We start from the raw sequence: 10,990 nt of genomic DNA on the forward strand, positions 1-10,990 counted from the left end.
TTGCTGTGAAGAAGATTTTTAATTTGATGCCATCCCACATTGATTTTTTAATTTTATTTCTTGTGATTTAGGAGTCTTATTGAGGAAATTGGTTCATGTGCTGACATGTTGCAGTGTTGGGCCTACATTTTCTTCTAGAAGTTGCAGGGTTTCTGGTGTAATTCCTAGGTCTTTGATCCACTTTGAGTTGAATGTTGCACAGGGTAAAAGATAGGGGTTAAATTTCATTCCACAACATACGGATTTCAAAAATTTCCAGCACCATTTGTTAAAAAAGCTATTTTTTTCTCCAAGGTACATTTTTGCCAACTTTGTCTAGTATCAGATAACTATATTCATGTGTGATTCCCTCTATGTCTTCTATTCTATTGCATTGGTCTTCATACCTATTTTGGTGCCAATGGCATGCTTTTTTTTTTTTTTAACTATAGCTCTTTACTATAATTTGAGGTCTGGTATTGTGATGCCTCCTGCTTTGCTTTTCTGTGAGGAGAATCTTAAAGTTTATTGTTTCCCCAGGAAAATTAATTGTGGGATATCTTGTAGGTTGGATTTTTATTTTATATTTTTTAAAAAAATTCATATGTATTTTTAGATGTATGGACCTTTATTTTTATTCATTTAGTTATATGCAGTGCTGAGAATCGAACCAGTGCCTCACACATGCCAAGCAAGCACTCTACCACTGAGCCATAACCCCAACTCTGGATTTTTATTATTACAGAATGCAATACTTGTCATTTGATCTTGTTGCAGGACCTCTCATGAGATATGTTGGGCAATGGTGGCTAGAAATAATTTGGGTTTGGAAAATAGAATAAAGTGTAAACTTTTACTAGGGGATGAGAAGAGTGGAGGTGCTAGGGAGAGATACTGATCAAATCATATTGTTATATGGTATGCATATACTAATATGTAACAACAAATTCCACATTATGTAAAACTTTAATGCACCAGTAAAAATGTGGAGGAAAAAATGAATAAACTTTTGGCCACAGGTACAACACATGCCCTATGGACATGCAGTGAAGTATGCAGTGGGTCCATATTTCTTGATCAAGTGGTTAATTTTTCAAAAGTTCTGAATACAGGTGATTGGTTTTTTTCCTTTCCTTTTCATCCAGCTTGGAAGAAGTAACAGTACTGGGGACGTGAACTTGCAGTGTGGACCCAACATCTTCCTGCAATGGGTTGTTTCAAGCCCAGACAAGGGGACATGTAGGTAATTAACAAACCTATTTAGTTCCCATAGCAAGCTGCATCCACCAACCAGCCTTTCCCAATGTAGAGCTGGCATGACTATGGTTTTTCTCAATGGCCTGAGAACTCACTCTGGCAGGGAAGAGTTGTGCCATTTATTGACCCTCCAGATTTCCCCAAATTCTCAACTTCCAAATTGTTTATAAATAGGAGTGCCCAATATGCAAGAATGTTTTCCCAATTGGGGATCTCATCATTCCTTTTCCCTCTTAGCTAATACTTGTGCTTTCTGGAGAAAAACTCCGCTGCCCCTGGAGGGAGTGAGGAAGCCATAGCAATTGCATGACCTGGACACTACGTTCTCCTCAATAAAACCATCTCTATGTATTGGGTTAAAATGTGATGAAACAATCTGGTTATTATTTTTTCTCAGTTGAGCTTACAAATTACAGTCTCTTTGTGTTTTAAAAATGTTAGCTACATATCAGTAGGTTCTTTTCATTTCTAATCTTTTATTTGTGGCAACCATAGTTAGAATTGCCTTAAGGTAGGTCAGTATTGGAGTTCTAGATCCACCAGGTGCTTCCTTGCTTCCTTTCCTCTGATGCTAAGATTCTACAGAGGCTTGTGCCAGGGTTGGTCCCAGCCATCCCAGCCTTTGGCATTCATGAGAATACCTTGTTATCTAGTTATATGGTGGACATTGCCCTGGGTTTTTGGTTTTGTTATTCTATTCTCTTTCTTTTTTGGGGGGGCGTAGGAGTTATGAATATTAAAAAATGTTACCACCACTGCTCTTACCTTATCTGAATCTATAAAATATAGCACTTCTGTATCATCCTAATTAATAAGGGCATTTTAACTTTGGTACAATAGCACAATAAGTACTTACAAGTTTTGGACAAGACAGTGACTTGATAGTATGAATCTAAGTCCTCTTCCTAGCCTTCTCCTAAAACTACAAGTGAAATATAAGTTATAGAGAAAGTAGGTTCAGCAGCAAACTAGAAAACAGCGGCTGTTTCTTACCAGAAACTCTGAGGATTTTCTGCTAGCTATGTTATGTGGTGCTCTCAATTCTCTGTGAGTCCAAAATACTTTTCCTCCTCTAAGTTTTCTGGTCAGGTATTTTGGTCACTGAAAAAAAAAAATCCAAAAACGAGGAATTGGAAGGGCCATACTCTCTCCATAGGCTTATAGTAAAAACAATCCTTCCTTGTTTCTCCTAGGTTCTGGTGGTTGCTGTCATTCTTTGGTGTTCTTTGGCTTTTAGATGTTAGACAGATCATTCCAATCTTTATCTCTGTTGTTGCATGGCTGCCTCCCTGAATGAGTCTATCTCTAACTTTCCTCTTTTTATAGTCCAACCAGTCATATTGGATTAGGGCCCATGATAATGATCTCATATTAATTTGATTACATGTGCAAAGATTCTGTTTCCAAATAAAATTGTATTCACAGGTTCTAGGAGTTAGGGTGTGGAAAGATCTTTTGGTGGACACAATTCAATGAATCATAGCCAGCAAGGAAGAGACATGGTAAGTTCTTCCCAGGACAAGTTCATAGGGGTCTTTAAAAGTACTTCTCTTCTTTCAGTGTCCTGGGCTGTTCACATCTAACCAGATTTCTTAGCTGGCAAAGTAGAACCCAGAGACTCTATTTTTTGACTCTCTTTATTTTGCCTGAAAGACTAGAATGAATGGTGTCTGCTGTAGTCCTTTTATCTCCCAATACCTTGTTCTCTAAGGAGGAGTTAACAGATGCACTAGTTAGGATTTTATTGGTCAAAAGTAGCAGAAACCAATTCCAAATAGCCCAGGAAACCATGAGAATTTCTATGACTACCAGATTGGGGATAGTGTATGACAGAACTATAGCTGGGCTTCCAGACCCAGACACCATCAGAACTCTCTACTTTTTTGTGTCTTTCATCACTCTGCATCCATTTCATTCTTCTTTTTCTCTGAAGACAATTTCTTCTGCATGTTCTATTGGAATAGTGACAAACATGACCAATAGCTCCCAATTACAGGTGACAGTCCAGGTGTGGGATCATTTGAAACCCTCCTGCTATAAAACATCCTCTAGATTTCTTTCTGTGTCTCAAATACCCATTAAGAGATAGATGCACCTGCTGGATGCGGTCTACATGCACTGCTGGCCCATGAGAGAACTTGGGAGATATTGGGAATATCTAGAAGGAGTATTCAATGGAGATTTTGTTCTATTTGGCTCCTTTCTCCACCTTCTCTTATGCCGTTTTCTCACTAGTAAAAGCTGCCTCATTGCCACCATGCCCTGATGCCAGGTTGCATCCTAGGTCCAGAAGGTAGGGAAATGATATGGAAAATCAGCCTAAGAGTAAGGAAATGAGTTACTCAAAGTTGAACACTAAACACACAGCATCTTTCTTCTACTTCGTTTTTCTGTGTTTCTTCTCTAACCTCTGAACTCTCACTTCTGGAATGAGCAGGTGGAATAAATTCTGGGAAATATGAACTAGATCTAGTTCATATTTCCCAGAATTTATTCCACCTACTTATATTAAACATCTATGGGGAACATGGTAGGGCTAAATAACTGCATTAAAGGAGAGACAAAGAAACTGTACTGGTGTAGACTGTTGATACTCTGCATGTTGTTGCTAATGATAGACTAACCCTGTATGAATTGCCATAGCTCCCTTATAGGAGTGGGTCAGTGTTGGGCTTTTTCTTGAATGGATGCTTGTGCTGTTTTAGTCAGCTTTTTCACTGCTATGACTAAAGGACCTGACCAGCACAACTGTAGAGGAGAAAAGATTTATTTGAGGGCTCCTCATGGTTTCAGAGCTCTTAGTCCACAGACAGGCGGCTCCATTCCTCAGGGCTCAAGGTGAGGCAGGACATTATGGTACAAGAGTGTGGCAGGGAAACAGCTCATATCATGGCGATCAGGAAGGAAAGAGATACTCCACTCTCCAGGTATGAAATATATGTACCCTAAAGCCACACCCCAACACCCACCTCCTCCAGCCATACCCTATGCACCTACAGTTACCACCCAGTTAATCCCTATTGGGGATTAATTCACTGATTGGGTTGAGACTCTCATCATCCAATCATTTCTCCTCTGAACCTTCTTGCATTGTCTCATTCATGAGCTTTTGGGGGACACCTCATATCGAAACCATAACATGTACTTGTGGATTAGTTATACATATATTCTTTTAGTTATTCCTATAAACAATGAAATAGGGTAATTACTATTATTCATTCCATGTCGAAGAGATAAAATGTAAAGGTGAGACAGATTAAGTATCATAGTTCACCCCAAATCACACAGCCAGGAAGTGGTGGAGTTGAAGTTGGAACTCTGGTGATCTTTCTGGCTGCAGCTCAATTGCACCCCTCAGTCAAGTGTTGCCTCCAGTTTTCCTTTTTTTAAAATGTTTTTTAGTTGTAGATGGACACAATATCTTTATTTTATTTTTTTATGTGGTGCTGAGGATCGAACCCAGGGCCTCACACGTGCTAGGCGAGCATTCTACCACTGAGCCACAGCCCCAGCCCATCCAGTTTTCCTTTCATGTGTCTTAATCCTAAGCCTTAATTAAGGCTTAATTCTCTCTGTCTCTCTTTTGAGACAAGGTCTCACTATGTTGCCAGGCTAGCCTCAAATTTGTGATCCTCCTACCTCAGACTCTCTTCAGGAGCTGAGATTACAGGCACTACCATGTCCTACTTTAATGGTTAATTCTTAATGTCTGCTTTATATGTCTGTGTTTAGTTTCTTATTAGTCTGTGAACTCTTGTTGACTTTGCCTTCCTCCCAGCAGCCAGCACAGACCCTGACATAGAAGATATGCAGAATAAATAATGGCAGTGTGTTTGATATTGATGTCTAGATAAGAATCACTGGTTCCTGAAGGAGTCTAAAGAGTACTCCTAAGATATAACTTTGGACAAGGAGTGGAGAAAGCCCTTGCATTGGGCTGTGACATTGAAGCATGAACTTGTTATTTGTTATAATTCTTTGGCTCAAAGAGTCAGTTTGTTTGCTTCACCAGGGACCACATTTACTGTGGCTGCCCACAGAGGCTACTCACAACTTCAGTATTATGGCTGGCATAAACTTCTAATTGTTTCTCCTGAGGCTTTCTTGCCAAGATTCTTTTCTGTTTCCTCAAGATTGGACTGTTGTGATTACTTTCTAGAGCCACTTTGTGAGACATGTGACTAGGAAGTCTCTCTCTTTCTAGAGTGTGAGTCTAGCAGGAGATGTGCCAGTTACACTTGGCTTTTGTTTATCTCTAGCAAGAGGATTGGACTTTCATATTACTTACTTTGGCTTTGCTGCAACTCTGAACTGTAGGCAATGGGTTGCAAGGGAGGGCTACAGATTAACTCAGATTTAGATGACTTTCTTGGTATCCCCTAAGCCTCTGATATCCTTGGCAAACTTGTGACTAGAGAGATGTCTCTTGTGCCTATCCCATGAGGAACTCAGAATCTGGGGATCAAGTTGTTGGGAAACATTGATAGTTATGGAAAGAGAGTGAATTTTAGCTCATACCCTTGGGAAAAAAGAAATATTCATCTCTGTCCACATATTCATTTCCTAGCTCACTGCTTGCTTTTACAGAAATAGGAGAGAAGCACCTTATCTCTGAAGAAGCAATTAGAAATAATTTATTAACTATTGATGTATACAGGTCTTAGGTCCTTAACGTCACCAATGATGGGTCTGTTGGCCTCTGTCCAAAGGAAACCATTTTCTGAACAGAGACCGCAGTTCTTCCCACCCTCCAGGAGAACTGGAAGTTAATACTTTAGGTAAGTGAACACTTTGTGGTTGTCCAAAGAATCATTGAATTTGGGCAAGCACTCACGATTTGACAGTTGTTTACAAAAAGCTCATCATGCTCATCCTAAAGGAGAATTAATCTTAATAAAATAAAGTTTGGTGCCAAGAGCAGGAAGGGACTCTTGGTCTGAATTTCTCCCCACTGTCACTGAGTGTTTGAGTTGGTTTAAGTCACCTGCTCAGGCCATCTCACAGATATAATTTGTTGATGATTTCATCTTACACCTGGCAGGGAGGTGCTAGAATGACATTTTTGGAAATACATGCAACCCGTGGAGTTCTTGGTGAAGAGCTTGTTGGTACCTTTTCCTTGGGAATAGTATTGACAATATCTCAATGTTGCAGGGTTCTTTGAATGCAAAGAAGCCACTTCTCTTAGACCTCCAGATGGAGTCCCTGGAAGAGGAGGGTCAGTATTTTCACTCAAGCATACGTGCATGAAGTTAACATTGGCCCTAATGGCAAAAAGAAGTGACCACCTTCCAAAATGAGTAGCCTGTTCTGGGATGAAGGACATGGCAGCAGCCTTTTCACCAGGAGCTCTCCATGGAACAAGCCCTTTCAGTGGCCCTTGACAGAATATATGTTCTTAGTGCCCACTCTTCAAACCCAGGTATGCATACTGCTAAGGGTAAACAAAGTCTTTCCAAGGAATATCCATGAAGGTGTAGTTTTAAATTATGAATATTCACAGTAAGAGGAAATCATATCTTTTCAAGTATTTAAACATGACAAATTTCAGATACTAGCTTAAAAATGCCTGTGTGTGAGTAGTTTTCCAAATTTTTTTTTGAAGGAAGGTGAGCAAAGGATCCCTCCCCTAAATATCCTGACCTTCCAACTGTCTGTTTCTCCTTCTCTCTTTTTGACTCAGTGCCACTATACTGTTATCCTTCTGTCCTTGAATGATGAGGCAGTCCCTTTCTGTGATCAGGTCTCATTTAACTTGGTGTGGAAGCACATGGGACGCTTGTTGGCCACAAAACTTGCTGTAACCTCCAGTCTCTCTTCCTTGAATACTGTGTTCTTTTTGATGGAGGATTGGGGGTGGTCTATTAAAGCTTCTGGAGGCCTAAGGGCTGAAAATCTCAGAAATGAGCTTGTGTCAAGGGTTGATGTGCTTTATTCAATTTGGTAGTTTACAAAGAATTGATTCCTATGCTTTTTCTCCCTTCCTATAGCTGTGGATAGAGGAAATGAATTACCAGGAAATTGGAAACCACACCAAAGTGACTGAATTCATTCTCATGGGGCTGTCCAGGCACCCAACATCCCAGAGTGTTCTCTTTTGGGCACTGATGTTTCTCTACACAGTAACTTTGGCAGGAAACAGTATGATCATTTTCTTGGTTGGAGTCAACTCTCAGCTGCACAACCCAATGTATTTCTTCCTTGGTAACTTGTCTGTGCTGGATCTTCTGTTCTCCACCAATGCTGTGCCTCTGATCATGGTGAACTCATTGCAGAACTTCCCCACCATCTCCTACAGCTTTTGTTTTGCCCAGCTTGCTATCCGAGCCTTCTTGGCACTGGCTGAGTTTTTCCCTTCTTGCCATTATGGCTTACAACCGATTTGTGGCTATTTCAGACCCACTCAGGTATAAGCTAGTCATGTCTCCTTGAGTGTGTATTTTAATGGCTTTGGTTGCCTGGATAACAGTCCTCCTGATCACTATTATACCTATTTTGCTGTTTCCTGTCAGTTTCTGTGGGCATAATGCAGTCAATTACTTCTCCTGTGAAGTCCAAGCCATCTTTAAATCGCTCTGTTCTAATACCATTTCCCTAGAGATTATGATGATGGCATGTGCTGTCATTTCAATGCCAGTACCTTTAATTTTTATTCTTATCTCTTACTTTTGTATCCTCAGGGCTGTCTTAAGAATCCAACCACAGGAGGCCAGGCTTAAAGCCTTTTCTACATGTGGTTCTCACCTGATCGTGGTCACCATCTACTTTGGGACACTAATATATATTTATGTGAGACCCCAAACCCAAAAGTCCCAAGATGGAGATAAAATTGTCTCTATATTTTATGCAGTAGTGACCCCTATGCTAAATCCCTTAATTTACACTCTGAGAAATAAAGATGTGAAAGCTGCTCTCAGGACAGTAACTTGTAGGGCCACATCCTGATGCCTCAAGGACACAATGGCATGTTGGAACAAGATATCAATCTTAGCTTTTTCAGACTATCACGCAGCGGTGATAGTATAGCTCAAGGACTTTAGCTGTCCTAGCAACTTTGAATCTTTGAGAGACACTTCCAAAATGAAAAAGGGCTTGCAAAGCATCTGAATAACACACAAGAACAAGGATTTATTTTTATTTTTTAAAAAATTTTGTTACCTGGAATTGAACCCAGGGGTTCTGAACCACTGAGCAACACCATCCCCTTTTAAAATATTTTATTTAGATACAGGGTCTCACTAAGTTGCTCAGGGCCTTGCCAAGTCGTAGAGGCTGGCTTTAAACCTGCAATCCTCCTGCCTCAGCTTCCTAAGACACTGAGATCACAGGTGTGTGTCACCATGCCTGGCCTAAGAACAAGGATTCAGTGACATAAAGTATAAACTGCTATATATAAAAAGGGCTGAGGATGTAGCTCAGTGGCAGAGCACCCCTTGGTTTATTTCCAACCACACACACACACACACACACACACACGACACACACACTCAGAACTGGGAAAAACATTGCAATCTACTACAGAGGGTTAGGCCATGCTTGGGTGTGAGCAAAGAGGCTGGTAGCTTTACCTGTGGTAGACACATATGTCCATGAATGAAAACTCCAAGTATGTAGCCGATCCCACCATTCTGGGATGTGGACAGAGCTGGTGGCTCTGGATAGCATGGGCACTGGATGATTGTGAAACTTTTCAGTTGTCTACTCTGTTGTTAGGCAATAAATATCCCCTTATAGCATGCAAACATACTGTTAGACTTCTGGGTATTTGATTTGTAAGTGGGAATGTAATATACAAATACAAGGAACTGCTTCTAAGTGGGCCATCTATTCACACTGCCTGGGCACAGGAGAGAAAAAGAACTGAGTGTAGTGAGGGCAGCATGGAATATTCACATTAGATTGGAGGCTTCAAATTTTTCACTGTGTCAACCTCTTATGAGCAAGAATGAGAGAACATATGGTAATATGGTCAGATTGATTTGGGATTGAGGACTTGTGATTCAAAGTCTAGGGTTACAGCAATCATGTTGCCAGTTTCAAAAAGATATCTAGATGAGAACAAAGGACAAGGAGAATGAGAATAATGAAGCAAAAGAAATATCAGGGGTTATGGCCAGAAACCTTATATTTTCTATTTTGTTTTGAAAAAAATTATGGAAAACACAAATGAATGTAGAATCATCTATAAAAATTTAAAAGCAATCATGAAGAATTGAAAATTGGTAACCCAAACCCACTTTGCAGAAGAAACCATGAGTAACACAACACATTTCAATCATGGTAGTGAAGTAACTAAAGAAAAATAGGAAAGTAAAGAACCTTAATTTCTGTGAAGATTGCGTTTAGTTGCAGAGGAAAAAAATATGTATTTTAGCTACTTTGGGAAAAAAGAAGTTTTATTGAGAGTGATATTAAGTAAGCTCATATGATCATGGAGAAAACTGAAAAAGGTAAACTTCAGGCTGATCTTCCAGAAATGAATTACCAAGTAGAGAGGGGTCATACCAACTCCACAATCCTATGGTCTGTTGTGATGTTCACCAGCAAGATCATTCACAATCTGAATCTCACTCTAGTTAACTCAATTTAAAAATTAAGCTCTATTAATTTGCAGTTCCACTGACATACATACATATATATACTTTTAAATAAATAATATAAATATATGTTGATGGATCTTTATTTATTCATTTATTTATATGCAGTGCTGAGAATAAAACCCAGTACCTCACACATGCTAGGCAAGTGCTCTACCACTGAGTCCCAACTTCAGCCCCTACATATATACTTTTTGCTTGTATTATTGTACATGATAGTTGGGTTTGTTTTTACATAATCATACATGCATGGGATATAATTTACTCCATTTCAGGCTCCAGTTCCTCCCCTTCTCTCCCTTCTCCTTCTCCCTATTCTCCTTCTTCTACTCTACTAGTCTTACTTCTACTAATTTATTATTAATTGGATAAATACAAATATATACATATATATGAATATACATAAAAAGGAATTATATATATGAATTAACTGTGGTATATTTATACATACATGGCATAATTGTATCACATTTATTTTGCATTTCTTCTGCTTTTCTGTCCCTTTTCCCTCCCCCTGTCTCCTTTTGACTCTAGTGACCTTCCCTCTATTTTTATGATATCTGATCTCCTTTCCCCCCTTATTTTGCTCTAGCTTCCCCATATGAGAGAAAACATTTGATCCATGACTTTCTGAGTCTGGTTTATTTTACTTATCATGATGTTCTCCAGATCCATCCATTTACTGGCAAATGAGAAAATTTCATTCTTTTTATGGATGAGTAAAACTCCATTGTATATCTATCTATCTATCTATCTATCTATCTATCTATCTATCTATCTATCTGTCTATCTATATCACTCTCTTTATCCATTCATCTGTTGATGGACACCTAAGATGGTTCCCAAACTTGGCTTTTGTGAGTTGTGTTCCTATAAACACTGATGTAGCTGCATCAGTATACTGTGCTGATTTTAGTTCTGGATAAATACTGAGGAGTGGGATAGCTGGGTTGTGTGGTGGTTCCATTCTTAGTTTTTTGAGGAACCTCCAACCTGCTTTCCAAAGCAGTTGAACTAATTTGCTATCCCATCAACAATGTATGAGTATACCTTTTCCCCCACATCCTCTCCAGAATTAATTAATATTCATGTTCTTAATAATTGCCACACTGAACTGGAGTGAGATGAAATCTTAATGCAGTTTTGATTTGCATTTC

General features: G+C 39.4%; 1 pseudogene; it reads left to right on the forward strand.

The window, feature by feature from the left end:
* Positions 1-3,208: 3,208 nt before the first annotated feature.
* On the forward strand, positions 3,209-8,157 carry LOC107160275 (annotated as a pseudogene).
* The last annotated feature ends 2,833 nt before the right edge of the window (positions 8,158-10,990 follow it).

Source organism: Marmota marmota, unplaced genomic scaffold (genome assembly GCF_001458135.2).
Source record: "Marmota marmota marmota unplaced genomic scaffold, marMar, whole genome shotgun sequence".
Taxonomy (NCBI): Eukaryota; Metazoa; Chordata; class Mammalia; order Rodentia; family Sciuridae; genus Marmota; species Marmota marmota.